This window comes from Schistocerca serialis, chromosome 8 (genome assembly GCF_023864345.2).
Source record: "Schistocerca serialis cubense isolate TAMUIC-IGC-003099 chromosome 8, iqSchSeri2.2, whole genome shotgun sequence".
NCBI lineage: Eukaryota > Metazoa > Arthropoda > Insecta > Orthoptera > Acrididae > Schistocerca > Schistocerca serialis.
Window position 1 is genome coordinate 561,540,087 of NC_064645.1, and position 18,195 is coordinate 561,558,281.

The 18,195-nt window shown below is 45.2% G+C and overlaps 1 protein-coding gene across 5 annotated transcripts in view; it reads left to right on the forward strand.

The window, feature by feature from the left end:
• The window catches only part of LOC126416078 (focal adhesion kinase 1), a 754,036-nt gene that overhangs the window by 439,523 nt on the left and 296,318 nt on the right, over window positions 1-18,195 (forward strand). The gene's annotated exons all lie outside the window — the stretch shown is intronic.

The following is an 18,195-nucleotide window of genomic DNA, read 5'->3' on the forward strand; positions in this document are numbered from 1 at the left end:
CTCTGTTTAACTGGTCAAGGTAGTTTTCAGATAAAGCACTTAAAAAAATTTCACTGGATTCTTTGCCCCTGCCACCCGTTATGAACGTTCGAGTCTCCCAGTCTATATCCGGCAAATTAAAATCCCCACCCAGAACTATAACATGGTGGGGAAATCTACTCGAAATCTTTTCCAAATTATCCGTCAGGTGCTCAGCCACAACAGCTGCTGAGCCAGGGAGCCTATAGAGACATCGAATTACCATGTCTGAGCCTGCTTTTACCGTGACCTTCACCCAAATTATTTCACATCTCCGTCAATTTCCTTCGATACTATTGCACTTCTTATCGCTATAAACACGCCTCCCCCTTCACTGTCCAGCCTGTCTCTGCGGTATAGATTACAATCTGAGTTTAGAATTTCATTACTGTTTACATCTGGTTTCAGCCAACTTTCTGTCCCTAGTACTATGTGGGCATTGTGACCGTTTGTTAATGAGAGCAGTTCTGGGACCTGTCTATAGACGCTCCTGCAGTTCACTATTAGCACATTAATATTGTTATTCCCTGTTGCACGTAGCTGTGTATGCTGCATAGTCGTATATTAAAAACATGTAGCCAATGTCCATTTGAATGTTTATTAGAGCATCATCGAAAGATTTGAAATAAATCCGTCAAGAACTTTTCGAGATTTTTTAAACAACGTTTTCCATTTAAGTAGTACATGTTCTGATCCGCCAGAGCAGTATGACCACGAATCTATTACCTATATAAACCTGGCGTCACCAGGCGAGGAATGTCTGCTAGTCAGACACACGCATGGTGCGTGCCGTATCAGTGAGCGCGCTGTCCATGTGTAGAATGGGGAAGGCGCGTGATCTATTGAGTTTCACCATAGGCAGATTATGATGGCGTGGAGTCTCGGCACGAGCATTTCAGAAACTGCTTTCGAGGAATGCTGTGGTGAGTGTCTTCAGCTCATGGCGTCGTGGGATTGGTCGGCCACCCCTCATTGCGGATGTCGCACTACCTAGGCTGGGCAGACTGGTAACACAGGACACGCGGCGAACTGTGGCGGAACGAACATCAGACTTGAATGATGGGCAGCGTACAAGTGTGTGAGCACATACTGCACCGAACACTCCAAACGATGGGCTTCCGCCGCCAACTACCCTTGCATGTGCCAATGTTGACACTACGACATCGGCAACTACGTCTGAAATGGGCACGTGACCATCAGCACTGAACGTTGGCGCAGGGGCAAAGCGTTACGTGGTCTGATGAATCCCGATACCCTCTTCATCCCGATGGGAGGGCGCGAATCCATCGTCTGCTAGGGGAACAGCTCCTTGACACCTCTTCTGCGCCACGGAGACAAGCTGGCGGCGGCTTCATTATGCTCTGGGGAACATTCACGAGATCATCCGTGAGTCCAGTGGACCTTGTATAAGCTACTTTGAAAGCCAAGGAGTACCGTACACTGGTTGCAGACCACGTACACCCCTTCATGAGGATCATCTTTCCGGCATTTTTCAACAAAATAAGGCGTCATGTCACAAGGCCAGGGGTGTGATGTAGTGGTTCGAGAAAAACAGTGGCGAGTTCCAGTTGATGTGCTAGCCCTCTAACACGCCAAACCTAACGCTGATCGAACACTTCTGGAATGTGATTGAACATGGCGTCAGAGTTCATCGCCCCCTCCCCGGAATTTACGGGAACTGGGTGACTTGTGTGTGCAGATGTGGTGCCAATTCTCTCCAGCGACCTACCAAGGCTTCATTGCTTCCATGCCACGGAGCGTCGCCGCTGTTATCCGTGCCAAAGATGTACATACCGGCTATTACGCAGGTGCTCATAAAGTTCTGGCTGATCGGTGTATGTACTTACAGGATGACAGTAATTGAACTATATGAAAAAAACGTAAATTATTTACCGACTACGGCGTGCACACACATTATTCAACATGTAAACGTCGTTACAGATATGTCAGCCGTTGAGGGTGAAGAGACTTCTAGGTCGCGAAATGAGGACTCTCTGTCCCCCCTATTTTGCTTATTGACGAATCCACCCAAATAAAAGTGGGCTTCGTCGCTAAACCAAACCATACAGCACATACTAATTCCCACCATGCCCCGCGGCAAACCGTGTAGTTTGAACGTCCTAACTCAAACCGTTCACAAGTTACGGCGATTTTACTTCATATAGTTCAATAATTGTCACTCTATATTTATATGCGATAAATGTTAAGGAAGCATGTAGTCTTTGTCCGTCAAATCGTGTGCAGAGATATCATGTAAAAATGGCAGTAAATCTGTCAAGAACTTTTTGAAATTTTTGGTAACAACTTTAAACGACATCTCGGCTTTATATACCGGTAGTGCTATGGATGGATGTTAAGGTTTCATGGTCAAATTAAAATCAGCATCGCTGATACGCCGGCATCACACTTCGTTGGACGACACGTCCTCGCATTTCTCCAGCCATTAGATCTGACTCATCCAGCCAGTTACAAGGGCACCCACCTATTAGTTCGCTCCAAACAACGGTGCGACTCGGCGTTTTTCACGTCATCATATAGTTGGCACAGGTGTTACAAGTGTGACGTTAGAGAAAAAAAATCTAGGAACACGCGCGGTTAGGACTTCTTAATTTGAAGCTTGGTCCTTACACACGGAAGCACCGAGTCAAAACATGATAAGAAACTGCGAGACCGTGATTGCTTCTTGTATGATTTTTAACGCACCTGACCTATGACACTGTCACATTTTAGACTCACTGGAAAAGCTTCCTAGAGGAGCCACGTTCGACGCATGTGGAACAGCACTTACACCGTCACGGGAAGTACTCTCCGAACTGTAGTAGTTTCTTAAGTGTATACCTCTCGCTTCAGTTAACTTCTGGTCTTTAGGGCCTTGGTCGACATATAAAACTATTCCCTGACGTATCGTCTCCGACTGCGCGAGATACTTTGGATGTAAAACGGAAATTGCATCAAGGGCTCAGGGGGATAGAGCCACCTCTACACAGCTGTATAAAAGTGGAACTTCCTCGAGCCCTAGATGCAATTCTCCGAAGATGTCTCTCGCAGTCGGAGGCGAAACTTCAGGGAATAGTTCCACATATCTACCACGGGCCTAAAGACCGGATGTTTGAATTGAAGTAAACACCGTCCGTGGAAACTTACATCGTATGAATTAAGCCTTCCCATATGCGATTTAACTGAAACTTAAACGATATGTATAAACAGCGTTACGTATTCTTTATTTTTAGCGAAACATGTTCATTCGCTGTTCTCAGTATAGTCAGGAAATACCCATGTGCACGGTGGCGTAACATGTGCAGTTTGCCGACTAAAGCCTTCGGGGTTCCATCCTCAGTATCAGCACTCGTATTTGTATATCAGTTTTCAGTTTCTTCCCCTGTGGCAGCGATTGCTTAGTGTGAAAACGGCAAGTTGCACCGTGGCTCGAAGTCCGCCTTAAAGCATTTGTCTCCTGTTACAAGGTAGATGAGTCAGCCCAGAGATGGACGGAAGGAGGCGTTCTAGTTCTAAGGGAAACTCAGCTCCGCGCTTTATCTTCCCTTAAGACCGTCGTCGTGCGGGCGACAAATTCCAATCTGCATAAAGAAAAGAAGTCACGACACTACTAACCTTTGGTAGTTAGTTTTAATACGCTGTTTTCTCGGAATACGGGAGGGCCGAGGTGCCTCGGTTGGACACTGTAACCCTTAAAAGGCCAGCCTTGGGTTTTCTAGCCAGCGTTTTTAAGGCGACTTAACTGCTTTCCCAAGATCACATGGGAGACGTATGCTTTCTCATTTTATTCGTGCCGTTCTTCACACACTGATCAGAAAACAGGTGAAGAGAAAAAATGCCGGAGGTATAGTAAGATGAGAAGAACGGCCGGGAGAAAGGTAGACTGAACCCCATGCCACCCCCTCTACTCTACACCGCACCCACACGACGCCACGATTATGGCAGAGAATGACGACACGGCGTCCGTTTTCTAGCGCGTCCTCCTCAGGGCCTGTTCGCCGAGTTAATTAATACTTTTAGTTAAAATACTTAGAATGTAGCAAACACAGAGTTTCAGCCCACGTAAGTCACTGCGGGAAAACTTAGCTACAGGGTGGCGCAGACAAAAGTAGCCGTGTAAGTATAAAGTAAATGCAGCGAAATTACAGAAACGAAGAGTTGAAATCGACTTACCATTTATTTCCAACGAAAAATGCAGTGAAAATCACATTTATGGAAGATGCTGAAAGTGACCTCCTGCAACATCAATACACAGCTGTGCACGTCTAAACATAACAGATATCGATGGCGACAACTTCACGGCTGATGTGTTTCATGTGGATTTGTTTCAACAACTTGCTCTTCAGGTGTCCCCACAGCGAAAAAACACATGTTGCTAGATCCAACGAACCTGATGGCCTTAATTGTTTGCTGACAGTTCGTTCCTCAGTGAAGACATCATAGACTCGTTCCAGGGATGCCTTAGACGTGTGGCATGTTGCCCTATCTTGCTAGAAGAAGCAGTGCTGTATTTCATATTCGCTGAGTTGAGCACAAAATATATCAAAAATTTCCATGTGTGCAGTCGTGTTGAGGGTAGTATCAAAAAACATAGTCCAGTGATACGCGTTCCTGTGACACCGCACCAGACGCCGATTTTCTCATCATGCAGTGGTTGCTGACACATACACTATGTCATCAAAAGTATTCGGACATCTGGCTGAAAACGATTTACAAGTTCATGGCGCCCTCCATCGGTAATGCTGGAATTCAGTATGGCGTTGGCCCACCCTTAGCCTTGGTAACAGCTTCCACTCTCGCAGGCATACGTTCAATCAAGTGGTGGAAGGTTTCTTGGGGCATGGCAGCCCATTCTTCACGAAGTGCTGCACTGAAGAGAGGTATCGATGTCGGTCGGTGAGGCCTGGCACGAAGTCGGCGTTCCAAAACATCCCAAAGGTGTTCTACAGGATTCAGGTCAGGACTCTGTGCAGGCCAGTTCATTACAGGGATGTTATTGTGTAACCATTCCGCCACAGGCCGTGCATTATGAACAGGTCCTCAATCGTGTTGGAACATGCAATCGCTATCCCCGAATTGCTGTTCAAATGTGGAAAGCAAGAAGGCGCTTAAAACATCAGTGTATGCCTGTGCTATGATAGTGCCACGCAAAACAAGGGATGCAAGCCCCCTCCATCAAAAACACGAGCTGACCATAACATTACCGCCTCCGAATTTTATTGTTGAATCTACACACGCTGGCAGATGACGTTCACCGGGCATTCGCCATACCCACACGCTGCTATCGGATCGCCACATTGTGTACTGTGATTCGTCACTCCACAAAACGTTTTTCCACTGTTCAATCGTCCAATGTTTACTCTCCTTACACCAAGCGAGGCGTCGTTTGGCATTTACCGTCGTGGTGGGTGGATTATGAACAGCCGTTTCACCATGAAATCCAAGTTTTCTCATCTCCCGCGTAACTGTCATAGCACTTGTAGTGGATCCTGATGCAGTTTGGAATTCCTGTGTGATCGTCTGGATAGACGTCTGCCCATTACACATTACGACCCCCTTCAACTGTCGGCGCTCTCTGTCGGTTAACAGATGAGGTCGGCCTGTACGCTTTTGTGCAGTACGTGTCCCTTCACGTTTCCACTTCACTATCACATCGGAAACAGTGGACCTAGGGACGTTTAGAAGTGTGGAAATCTCGCGTACAGACGTATGACACAAGTGATACCCTATCACGTGATCACGTTCGAAGTCCGTGAGTTCGGTGGAGCGCGCCATTCTCCTCTCTGACGATGTCTAATGAATACTGAGGTCTCTGATATGGATTACCTGGCAGTAGGTGGCAGCACAATGCACTTAATACGAAAAATGTATGTTTTTGGGGGTGTTCGAATCCTTTTGATAACATCGTGTAATGTAAGGGTTCTCCGTTGCCCAATACCTCGTGTGCTGTGAATACACATGAATGGAAACATAAAACAATGCTTCATCATTCATGGTGTAATGGAAAGGGTGTATGTTGATGTTATTCAAAAGCTACCTGCAGTAATTTGCACGTTTCTGTCTGTCATTCTCCCGTAATTGCTGTACAACCATGAAGCGACATGGCTTCAAATTAAGACTTTTCAATATCCGCTGGAAACTACTCCTACTTACATGCACCTGGTAGGCCAGTTTACGTGTAGACTTCTTTGGGCTCTGAATAATTTTTCGGCGAATGTCTGCAGTAACTTATGGTGTGCGAACTGGGTGATTTCTTTGTCGTTTCACATTTTGCACAGATTCGTAAGTGCGTCGGTTTTATACAGAGACTGTATTGTTGTCTGTGCTGTTAGTTCCCTGTGCGGATAGTTGACCCAGAAAATTTCGGCGTTTCCTTAGCCAAATCTGTTTTCATATAGGCTTCCACAATTTCAGTTTTTTCTTTAATAGAGTAAGTCATTTTGCAAACCGCAAAGAGAAGTGTCTAACTTCACTGAGAAATAAACTGAAATGCTGACAGAAGAATGCATAAAACTGTCCGTTGTTGTAGATGTTTACTCTGTTTCAGAAATCGAGGTATTGCATTCGCATTCAAGGGGGAAGCGGGCTACTTTTAACTGTTCCGTGCTTTATTACCTCATGAATGTTACAAGCGGTGTGCTTCTTTATAATTTTATTGTTACTTCGACATTACTTTGAAGGCGACCTACTTTTTTCAAAATTACAACGTGCCTTACGTAGAGCATTTTATCCAGTCGAATACAGAATTTTCGTTTTTAGAGCTGATGTACTTCAGGATAAGACATATTACCTATAGAATTTAAGAACGTTATATGTTGAGTAGCTTGGTATCAGAAACCGATGCTGAATCCTTACCGACTAATTTGATATGTAATGAATACGTCGGAGGTAATGACAGAGCCGGTTGGTCACTGGAAATGGAAATGCCGTGTGGCTAGGGCCTCCATACAAAAAAATGGTTCAAATGGCTCTGAGCACTATGGGACTTAACATCTGTGGTCATCAGTCCCCCAGAACTCAGAACTACTTAAACCTAACTAACCTAAGGACATCACACACATCCATGCCCGAAGCAGGATTTGAACCTGCGACCGTAGCAGTCGCGCGGTTCCGTACTGAGCGCCTAGAACCGCGAGAGCCAGATATATCGACAGGAGAAATACACTAAGCACATTTTCTTGTAAAATAACTACATTAAGGTGTTAAAAGTTTGGCCGGCCGTAGTGGCCGTGCGGTTCTGGGCGCTACAGTCTGGAGCCCAGCGACCGCTACGGTCGCAGGTTCGGATCCTGCCTCGGGCATGGATGTGTGTGATATCCTTAGGTTGATTAGGTTTAATTAGTTCTAAGTTCTAGGCGACTGATGACCTCAGAAGTTAAGTCGCATAGTGCTCAGAGCCATTTGAACCATTTGTTAAAAGTTTCTTTGAATACTGTGAAACTAGTTTCAAACTAACCGATCACATTCTGGCGAATTTGAAAAAAAATGTGACTACCGCTTGTCTGTAATTTTGATTACTAACTGCTGTGCAAAATTATAGCCGTATAAGCACAAATACAATAAACAAACGAACATGTCTGACATGTACATTTGCATACAGCAATTTTTTTTAAAGTTTGCTTTCAGTAATTTAAGGTTACGTCCAGTAATTTGCGTTTGCATACTTAAATGATATCTTCAGGTATTAATTTACATTTGCGTTAAATATGATAGACTGCTTTTCCGAATTAGATACTTACGGTAGTGACAGTATTTTTTTTAATTACAAATTCTGCCAGAAGATTACCAGTTAGGGCGAAACTGGTTATATAGTAATAGAATAAAAACTTTCGACAATTTGGTATAACTGTTTTACAAGAAAATATCTTCATAAGAATGTAGCAAATCTCATTCCGAAGCAGGAGATGCTGAAAGCTGTGAATGTTGCCGAACAATCAGTTTCATAAATCATTAATGCAAAATACTGACACGAATTATTTACAGAAACCGGGAAAATTGGCTGGAGCCGATCTCGGGGAAGATCAGTTTGGATTCCGGAGAAATCTAGGTATACTCGAGGAGATGCTTAACTCTGCGACTCATCTTACAAGATAAACGCAAGAAACGCATATCTCGTACCATGACTATGGCCCTACCCATGATGCTGCATCATGAACCATTTGCCGTTTTCCTCTATTTTTATTTTCAGGGTATTGCATGTGATGATAGGGCAACGGCCTTGCCGCAGTGGATACACCGGTTTCCGTCAGATAACCGAATTAAGCTCTGTCGAGCGTGTCCGGCACTTGGATGGGGGACCATCCGGGCTGCCATGCGCTGTTGTCATCTTTCGGGGTGCACTCAGCCTCGTGATGCCAATTGAGAAGCCTCTCGAGCGGATAGTAGCGGCTCCGGTCAAAGAAAACCATCATAACGACAGGGAGAGCGGTGTGCTGACCACACGCCGCTCCTATCCGCATCCTCAACTGAGGATGACCCGGCGGTCGGATGGTCCCGATGGGCCACTTGTGGCCTGAAGACGGAGTGCTTTAGTATGTGATGATATGTTTCCAGGAGTATTTTGGCGCCAGTTAAGTGTCGTGGTTGCGGATGAAGTTTTCTACGTTTGTACAGACACTATTTACCTGGCGTAGCCATATACTTCAAGAACAGCAAATGTTGGAGACTCGGTCTAGATGATAAAATCACCGTGATGTCATTGGTCATAACAATCTGCACAGCTGCGAGTAGGACAGAATCTGTAAAGTCTTCAGTGTCGGCACGTACCAATTGAAATGTGAAGGGAGTGGTGCTGCGTGTACCATTGCCACTGTTGGCAGGCTGTTTTCTCTGGTAGGGCGAGGAATGCTGACGGCACTGCGGTGGCAGACTGCAGGCGTCCGCTTATCCCCACTGCCCACTGCCCACTGTCTGCCGTGCTGACTGGGACTGGCGGCCGTGTCACGTTGCCACTGTGCGCACGTATGTGTCTCGTCGCGTCTGCACTCCTCTGGTCGTCCCATTGCTAAAAAGCAGATGGACAGGCCTCTTGTTTCGCTTGCGACATGTGTGCCGCTCGTGTTCTCACTACATACTCAAAATCAGATTTAGCGCGGAACTTCAGTATCCCCGAGATGACACTGCAGTCCACGGCTTTGCAACACGCGTGCGGAGGCGTGCACATTTACTCGATCTTCCTATCAAAATAACGATAACATTTTGTTAGGTGTGAGCAAAAAATCATACGGGTACAGAGGCCGTCGAGTGGTTCTTGTTACTGTTGTTGTTGTTGGTGGTGGTCTTGGTCTTTAGTCTGGAGACTTGTTTGATGCAGCTCTCCACGCTACCCTGTCCTGTGTAACGTGCTTTGTGTCAGGGCCCAGGGATGGCTATTCAGGGGTAGTAAGTGAAATGAAACTTCTCGAACATTTTTATCTTGCCATACTTTAAAAAGCTTTTTTGTTTATCTTACCACGAACGCTAGTTTTTACTCCGAACATATTTCCCTGGTTTGTTCAAATGGTTCTAAGCACTATGGGACTTAACATCTGAGGTCATCAGTACCCTAGACTTATAACTACTTAAACCTAACTAACTTAAAGACATCAAACACATCCATGCCCGAGGCAGGATTCGAACCTGCGACCGTAGTGGCAGCGCGGTTCCGTACTGAAGCTCCTAGAACCGCTCGGCCACACCGGACGGCCTCTGTTTTGTACTGCGCAGAGCTCTCGCAGCAGCAAGAGCACGATTCTGACCAGGCGAAGTGAATTACGTTTCACTTCTCTCGCAGCTCAACCGCACGGGTGAAGCCACAGGGCGAGCAGAACTGTGTTACAGTACAATCCCCCTCGTCCGCCCTCGGCTGGTCCGCCGCACCGGTTGCCTCGACCGTGCTCGAGCCGAACTTGCGCCGAGTCACGATTTACTATCCGGTGCGCCATTGTTGTCTACTGTATTGTTGTTTACAGGTAATTGTTGTTATCCGTTTTAGTCCTCACTCATCTCTCGTGTCGTTTTTGACGTTGTGCGTGTTTTCTCTACAGTGGGCGCTGAAAACTTGACGTTGGTTTTATGACACTGTATTTCTGTGTTCGGTACAGTATTTGTTTTACATTGCGTGTGCTGTGCAGATGTGTGTTTTTTCAACGTGTCAGAAGTAAAAATGGAAATGAGCATTTGGCGTCATTGGCCGGGAGACCCCTTACGGGGCAGGTCCGGCCGCCTTGGTGCAGGTCTTATTACATTCGACGCCACATTGGGCGACCTGCAAGCCTGATGGAGATGAAATGATGATGAAGACAACACAACACGCAGTCCCTGAGCGGAGAAAATCCCCGACCCAGCCGGGAATCGAACTTGGGCCCCACGCGACGGCAGTCCGTCACGCTGACCATTCAGCTATCGGGGCGGACAACGTGTCAGGAGTGAAACGTAAACACGATACTCTTCCATTAAATGAAAAATTGGCAGTGCTACACAGACTGGAATCACTCTAAAAAATTGCCAAGAAACTCAGTGTCGCCATTACGACAGTAAAATATTGGAGGAGAAATCGGAAAGACAAGCCTAAACTTGAACTGCTTGACTGTGCGTTGTGGAAGTGGTACCACCAAGAAAGGAAGGAAAGGAACCCCGATATCTGGGCCCATTATAAAATAAAAGGCCATAGTTTTGCATAAAAAACTAGAAAACTGAAGAGAGTTCGCTTGCAGCTAGTGAAGGCTGGATTCATCGCTAGAAAACCATTAACAACTTATATCCCTTGCCGGTTTATTACTGCAACCAAAAATCTGCTTGGATGGACTTCGTTCCATCTGTTGAACAAGACTTTAAACAGGAAAAGCTCCGAGTTCGTGATCTATTGCTGTTGGATAACGCACCATGACATCCGTCTGGGTGGGTTGTAACGTACAGGGCTATTACAAATGATTGAAGCGATTTCATAAATTCACTGTAGCTCCATTCATTGACATATGGTCACGACACACTACAGATACGTAGAAAAACTCATGAAGTTTTGTTCTGCTGAAGCCGCACTTCAGGTTTCTGCCGTCAGAGCGCTCGAGAGCGCAGTGAGACAAAATGGCGACAGGAGCCGAGAAAGCGTGTGTCATGCTTGAAATGCACTCACATCAGTCAGTCATAGCAGTGCAACGACACTTCAGGACGAAGTTCAACAAAGATCCACCAACTGCTAACTCCATTCGGTGATGGTATGCGCAGTTTAAAGCTTCTGTATGCCTCTGTAAGGGGAAATCAACGGGTCGGCCTGCAGTGAGCGAAGAAACGGTTGAACGCGTGCGGGCAAGTTTCACGCGTAGCCCGCGGAAAATTGGCTCATGCCACAACTGGAGACCGACAGCGCCGACTTCATCTTTCAACAGGATGGTGCTCCACCGCACTTCCATCATGATGTTCGGCATTTCTTAAACAGGAGATTGGAAAACCGATGTATCGGTCGTGGTGGAGATCATGATCAGCAATTCATGTCATGGCCTTCACGCTCTCCCAACTTAACCCCATGCGATTTCTTTCTGTGGGGTTATGTGAAAGATTCAGTGTTTAAACCTCCTCTACCAAGAAACGTGCCAGAACTGCGAGCTCGCATCAACGATGCTTTCGAACTCATTGATGGGGACATGGTGCGCCGAGTGTGGGAGGAACTTGATTATCAGCTTGAAGTCTGCTGAATCACGAAAGGGGCACATATCGAACATTTGTGAATGCCTAAAAAAACTTTTTGAGTTTTTGTATGTGTGTGCAAAGCATTTTGAAAATATCTCAAATAATAAAGTTATTGTAGAGCTGTGAAATCGCTTCAATCATTTGTAATAACCCTGTACTTGAAGCTGTGAAATCCCTCAACGTCAGAGATGATGTCTATACGATTGAGTCATGGGAGGGACTGTTGACGCCAGTAAAACGACTTATGCGCCTCTCGTGAGAATACAATTCCCTTAATCAGGATGAATTTTTCAAATGTATCGAGCTATTACGAAATTTTTTATCACGTGTTGATGAAAACGTATGAGAGATTTCGCGAGCGTGAAAAAATCCAGTTTGTTAGTGTTGCTGATATCACAAAATTTGAGTACCATAAATTTTCCTTCCAGAGCACTTTAAAACTTGCAAAATTTCTTTGAACCTGTATTCTCCAAGGCACAACGCCTTAACAAACGAACCCTCTATTTTGTACTCCGATGCCACAAAGATTTCCACCGTAAAGATGTTAGAAATGCTTAATGAGTGAGTATAAGGTCATTTTTACGGTTACCTTGTATTTTCTTATTCTGTCCATCTCTTCTACTACAGCATAAGTGGAATGAGGCTTTTATTGCCTGAAGCATATAAAAACGTACCTGAGGAATGCAATTTCAGAAGAGTGATTCTTCTTTAGCGAACAATTCAGTTCAGAAAGAACTAGCGCAGTTAATAAAACCACAGCCCTTCTCTGCAGACATGATCGATAAGTTTGCAGCCTTAAAGGATCGAAAGATTGATTTGGTATACAAGAAAGGATAAGATCGGTTATTAAGATGAGCTTGTACAAATTTAGGTATATTTTTTTTTCCTGCTAGTTCTTCACCTAACTTCCTAGTCACGCGCCATCGCTGTTTCGTGTACAAATAACTACTGTAACCTACATCCATTTGCACATACTGTATTCATACCTTGGATCAAATGGTTCAAATGGCTCTGAGCATTATGGGACTTAATATCTATGGTCATCAGTCCCCTAGAACTTAGAACTACTTACGCCTAGCTAACCTAAGGACTTCACACACCACCCAGTCATCACGAGGCAGAGAAAATCCCTGACCCCGCCGGGAATCGAACCCGGGAACACGGGTACCTTGGATCCCTGTACATCTTTCACCCTCTACACTTCCTTCCATAACCGAATCTGGCGATTCCTTCATGCCTCAAAATATGTCCTACCAGCCGATCCCTTCTTTTAGTCAAGTTGTGCCATAAATTTCTTTTTCCTCAGTTAGATTTATCACCTCCTCATTTGCTATTCCGTCTACATACCTAATCTTCAGCATTCTTCTGTAGCTATACATTTCAACAGCTATTCTCTTCTTGTCTGTATTGCCTACTGTCCACGTTTCAGATCCGTACAAGGCTACACCCCAGACAAATATGTTCAGAAAAGATTTCCTAACATTTCAATTTATAATCACTGTCAACGAATTTAACTTTTTCAGAAAGCATTGCCAGTCTGTGTTTTATACCTTCCTTATTTCCACCGCCATAAGTTATTTCACTACCGAAATAGGAAAACTCAAGTACTTTTAATGTCTCATTTCCTAATCTAATTCAGCATCGCCAGGTTTAATTGAACTACGTTGCATTACACTTGTTTTGCTTTCGTTGATTGTGCATCTTGTATCCCCCTTTCAACACACTGTGCGTTCCATTTAATTGATCTTGCAAGTGTTTTACCCTCTCACGACAGAATTACAATATCGCTGGCAAACCCCTAAGTTTTTAGCTCATCTCACTGAATGTGATACCTTTCGTAAATTTCTTGGATACTTTTCCTGTTCGCTAAATCCACAGATTGAACAACTTCGAGGATAGGCCAGTTATTTCCGTGCTGTTACAAATGCCGCACTTCAGTGTTCTTACATCTATAGAGAGAGCTTCCGTATCATGGAGATAATACTGAATTTTATACTTCACAGAATTATGACCTACATGGAACTAACCGCTAATTCGACATAGAGAAAGCTGTTTGGTGAACACCACTTTTCACTTTTGGCTGCGTTAAAGCCAATTAACCATTGGACTGTCCAGACATCGGAATTTATTTATTGCACATTTAAAGACCTGTTACCTGATGTTTTAAAATAGGTCGTACATCTTACAGTTTTCGTTTGTCATCTTTTTATGTTTTTGTTTGGTTTTTATTTGCAACATTTGACTAAGATTAATACTTTTCAAAATAACAACAATTTGAGGTTGAAATAAAAATAAAATTTGTTGTTTTAAGAAGAATGTAAAAAAGATGATAGGATAGAAGAGAGACTTGTTAGTGCCACCAGCGATTGTACCTGGTGAGTTAATATCTTGGTATGGTTTCTTCGAGGTGCTGACCGTCAGTCACAACAAAATAGTGAAGTCAGTATTAGAGAAATGGTATTGCTAATCCTGTGCGTTAACACTAGGCACTCGTGGGTGCTTTCCTGCCTAGACCGCCACGCTTTACATTACTATTACTCTAGTTTTCGCTATCCTTAACTATTATATGACTGATATGTACATTTTAACAGTGCATTTTTGCATGTTATGTCTGGTTCATAATTATAGGTGCCTTGTTAACTGTTACATCTCGTCTTCCTCCACCTGTTCCTGTTCAGTGTCACTGTTTTCGCTATGACTGTGGGCGTCGCTGTCTATCGTCTGAAGATGGTTGTTACGTTGCAAATAGGCATGTCTTTTATGTTGTATCTGCAGGTGTATTATGTATTTAAACCGGGACGTAGAAACGACGGAGGGGGCTTCGTTCCGCCATAGCCCTCAGTGGTTCGGAGCCCTACAACAGCGCACCCACCTCACCGCCGCCCCACACCCAACCTAGGGTTATTGTGCGGTTCGGCCCCCAGTGGACATATCTCCCCCCCTCCCCGAGAACTTCTCATACCAGACAAGTGTAGCCCCAAATGTTTGCGTGGTAGAGTAATTATGATGTAGGCGTACGTGGGGACAGTGTTTGCGCAGCTATTGCCGACATAGTGTAACTGAGACGGAATAAGGGGAACCAGCCCGCATTCGCCGAGGCAGATGGAAAACCGTCTTAAAAACCATTCACTGACTGGCCGGCACACCGGACCTCTACACTAATCCGCCGGGCGTATTCGTGTCGGGGACCGGCACGCCTTCCTGCTCGGGAAGCAGCGGGTTTTTGACCGTGTGGCTAGCCGGGCGGACGTGTCCGAAATTTTTGAAATACTGTTAGTTAATACATGTAATTGTGCCCATTGTTCTCGTCTCTTACTGCTGTGTATATATGTATGTCTGTTTCTGAGTACTCTAAATGTAGTGTATGTTGTTCACGTATTGCCAAGAGAAGAAAACTGTGTCCTAGGAAACGTTCTCCCCGTATGTGCGTGTAGGTGTTCTCTCATACTCGAACGGTTAAGTGCGTGGAATAAGGTCCGTGTCCAGCTAAGAAATGTACCATACTGCTGCTGGGATTGATATGTTTCGTTCTCAACCACTCCCTTATGTCGGGGAGGAAGCCTTGCAGTTACGTCCCTTATCACTGACAATCCGCTCAACTTGCTATGTATTCAACCGCCAGCTTTTAAGGTGACATGTCGTCTGTTCCGGTACACCAGTTATTGTGTGTACCGTATATAGTTTTCCCATCTTTAACCAATACCAGACTGGTCTTTATTTGATCATGGTATCTATGGGGCATGTTTCGAGCACCACATACAGTGCATCCATTGGAGTGGTGCCGAAGGCTCCATATAGCCTAAGGAGGACACCGGCGTGTTGAAGTACTGGGCCCGCCGTTGATGCTTGCGGCACCTCGTCTGTGACGGTGGAGCTCCTTCGCCGACACGAACAAAGGGTGGCTGATGTATGGAAATCATCACAGCCTTTTCACCAACAATAACAGGACCAGCTACTTCATACGTGCACAGGTTACCGACGAAAGGTTCCATTGTCGGGGTACTTCTAGGAAGGTAAATAATGTGGCGTAACAGAGCAACAGCAGCAGTTGCGACATTGTAAACAAGCGCCGCTCACCGTGGCGAGAGCTCTCGGCCGAGTGGCGTAAACAAACAGCGCTCGTCAGGTTTCGCCGCCGGCTGGTCGCGGAAGTCGCCTCAGCACTCGTGACGGCCCGCAAACAAGGGAGCAGCGACCTGGGCATCGCCGCCAGTCCGCGTGCGCTGCCCGCAGACTGGCTGTCCTGCGAGCAGAAGCCACTTCTCCATTCCTCTCGTCTCCTGTGGACGCTCACTTCTGTCTTTAGCTACGCACTGCGGTAACCTTGTTTTGTTTTTCCACAGTGTACTCTAAAATAAAATTGTTGAGAGGTGACCCTGTAGGCACTGCAGTCCGGAACCGCGGGATTGCTACGGTCGCAGGTTCGAATCCTGCCTCGGGTATGGCTGTGTGTGATGTCCTTAGGTTAGTTAGGTTTAAGTAGTTTTAAGTTCTAGGGGACTGATGACATAAGATGTTAAGTCCCATAGTGCTCAGAGTCCTTTGAACCATTTGGACCCTGTAGGCGTCTCGGGTACTGCGACTGCTGAACACCAGTGGTCGTACATCGAGATTGAAACATTACCCGGTAAACACTGGACAGAAATCCATAGTGCATTACGTAAATTTCATGTTGTGTTTACAGTGGACCGTAGTGCAGTTTCACGATGGGTTAGTCGTTTTTCTGATGGTCGTATGAGCATAGACGATAATCAAAGATCCGAAAGGCCAAAAACTTCAACAGATGAACGAAGTGTTAAACTTGTAGCAGATGCTCTTGAAGATCGCAGTACGACATGTGAGGGAGTCTTTGAAACCATACCAATTCCCTCAACATCAGTAGTCCGTATTCTGACGATTGATTTGAAGAAGAAAAAAATTTGTGCCAGATGGGTCCCACGCTGTCTGATTGCTGATGCAGAAACGCCTGGACACTGCAATCTTGCTCAAACAACGATTCGACCATGAAGGTCAAGGATTCTTGTGTCGAATTGTCGCTATTGACGAAACGTGGATTAGAGACATTGAACCGTAGTTGAAATCACAATCCAATGTGTGGAGAGATTCAGATCCTCCACGTCCACGTCAGTTCTCAAGCAAATCATGATTTTTGCTTATGTTCAGCAAGGAATCATCATGACGGATAGTCCAATTGTGAACAAGTGTCCCAGCAGTGTATTATCGTAACTTCATACAAAACCGGCGCAGAAAAATGCACAAAACCCCACCTAAGTTGCTAGATTCTGGCCATACATTCTCCACGACAGTGCTCGCCCGCATATCGGCAACGTTGCAGCCCAAAAACTGCGCGATTACGGATGAAAAGCCTTGGCGCATCCTCCCTACATTTCGGACAGCAACTTAGATTTGTTCCCGAAGTTGAATAACCAAAGCGTGGACACCGTTATCTTTCTCTGGAAGAGTTTCCTTCACCGCTACCCGAGCCATTCGACAGATGAACGGAAGTGGTGTCCTGGATGGAATAATAGAGCTTCCGAGACGTTGGGATACAGTCATGGAGAACGAGGGAGACTATACTGAAGGACTGTAGAGAGATGTTGAAAAAAAGTGTAAGTAAAAAGAATTATATGCATTATTTAAGAAATGTCTCTCGTCTCTGTTTCCCTCGGGAATCCCGCACGCCTTCGTAGCGAAAGGGCCACTCTGTTATAATATTTTTTTTTTTGTTGTTGTTGTTGTTCTTATATGGATCGGCAACCGTATGGATGATCCTCATTCCCTGCCAGCCGTCCTCTTCAGTTCACTTGGGCACTGCTGTAGTCGTGGACTACACACCATACACGCTTGGTCAGCGCTCGTACCTCAGGCTGCTCTGCTGTTCTGTCCCTCCCCTCTGCAGCTGCTGTTTCTTGCAGCTTCGCCCATAGCAGTATGTATTTACCCGTTGCGTAGCTTCGTTTGGTTACGTTCTGTGTTAGGCATTTTTAGTAATCGACTCTTTGCAAGGCTTTATCATTCTTTGTCGTTCCACCTCATCTCCAACACTCTCCTGCCACACAACTTTTCTAAACGGCTCATTTCTGTCTTCCCATTCATGCATCTTTTGTAACAATAAACAACTGTGCACCAGAGCCTTTCCGGAATCTTTTTTCCTGGTGTCGAACTTTATATTTTTCTATGTTAATAGCTGTTCCTTATGAAAAAGACCATTTAGCTTCTGCATTTCTTTGTTGCAATGTCTTTCTTGCATCTTCCTTCTCTATCTATCCCGTTATCGAGATAAATTGCGATCAATTTTTCAACAGTCTCAATCTCAGTTGTCAACACTCAGCCATCCAGGGTGGACAAACAACTACCATCGAGGAACAAACTTATATTATGGCACGACTCACTATCAGCTCAGATGCTATTTAAACGCGGCACCGGCAAAAACAAGAATGTTTACTGCATCTTGCAAACAGGACAGCAAGTTTCGCGCCATAATGAAACTAACATTTAATTCTGGGATAAGGT